This window comes from Etheostoma spectabile, chromosome 7 (assembly GCF_008692095.1).
Source record: "Etheostoma spectabile isolate EspeVRDwgs_2016 chromosome 7, UIUC_Espe_1.0, whole genome shotgun sequence".
Lineage (NCBI taxonomy): Eukaryota > Metazoa > Chordata > Actinopteri > Perciformes > Percidae > Etheostoma > Etheostoma spectabile.
The window spans coordinates 25,296,471-25,297,716 of NC_045739.1; the positions used below are offsets into that span (position 1 = coordinate 25,296,471).

Genomic DNA, 1,246 nt, shown 5'->3' on the forward strand with positions numbered 1-1,246 from the left:
TATATATATATATATTTTCTTTTTTTAAATCCAGAAACGTGTTACAAAACAGATTTCCCTAACATTAGTTATTTGTAGTTATTTATGAGTTCTCACTAAAATAATATAATAATTAGTTTTATTGTCGCAACAGAACATCAAAATATATTAAAGTTCTGATAAATAAAATGTATGAAAATACAAACTTAAGATATGAAACTTAGTTCTTTTGAACAAAAACACAAATAATCAGTGTTGCCAACAGGGACGTGGTAGAGCGTCCTCTGGTGGACAAACTATGCAACGGTAACATGGTTGAAAGTCCATTTTTATTTTTTAAATATTCATTTATCAGAATTATTTATTTGTCATAATAAATGATTCTAATTCTGATTTTTCTTTTTTTTCTTCTTTTTTTTTTTCCTTTTTTTTAAATCAGCCATTATAAATGCTGATACTGTTATTAATATCGTCCGATATATCGGTCGTGCTCTACTACTGAGTCATGGCTTCACTGCAAAACCGAGGTATTATTTCCAGTTTCCAGTTCCTGTCTGACAGCTCACGTAGAGGAGTAAGTTAGGTGATTAGAGCAGACATTAGTGACCATGATCATACAAAATACCGGACTAAAAGTAATCATTCTCTCAGTCCACAGGAGCTTTGATGTTGTTACTGTGACTTAAAGGGATATTTAGGATATTTTTGAAGTGGATTGTCAGTGTTAGTAGTTGGCGGACGCCCCTAGTTTGGATACGCAAACACGGATGCTAAGCAATGTCCTGCTGTGGACGGGGGCAGCAGCTAAATGCATTTTAGACACATAAAATATCCATCAGTTTAAGTCAACGCTATAACATAATGCTGTCATTAGCTTTACTTTGCTGTCAGACGGCCCTTTACGACGGGGAACTGAAGCTGTTATCTCCGCTCTCCTCTATGCCACCAGACTCCTTTGACAAAAATCTGTATTTTTACCTCGAAAAACACGGGAGTTGCTGCTCCGTCGGTTGCTTTGTTTATGTTATTGTGTGAAAATGGTAAGTCCAAACCTTTTCCTAAACCTTTTTAAAACTCAAAGTCACACAATAACACAAAAAAAAACAATCGATGACAGAGGCAAAAGTACAGCAACAACTCTGTGTTCTGCGAGCTAAAATCACTGTTTTTGTCAAAGGAGTCTGGAGACTATGGATAAGTACCTCATACAACTTAAAAAGATCCAAACTATCTCTTTAACTGACTGTGTGTGTGTGTGTGTGTGTGT

General features: G+C 35.2%; 1 protein-coding gene across 1 annotated transcript in view; it reads left to right on the top strand.

Annotated features, from left to right (window-relative positions):
- enpp2l (ectonucleotide pyrophosphatase/phosphodiesterase 2-like) overlaps nt 1-1,246 on the top strand; it is a gene marked incomplete at its 3' end in the record, with an annotated part of 99,793 nt that overhangs the window by 54,945 nt on the left and 43,602 nt on the right. The gene's annotated exons all lie outside the window — the stretch shown is intronic.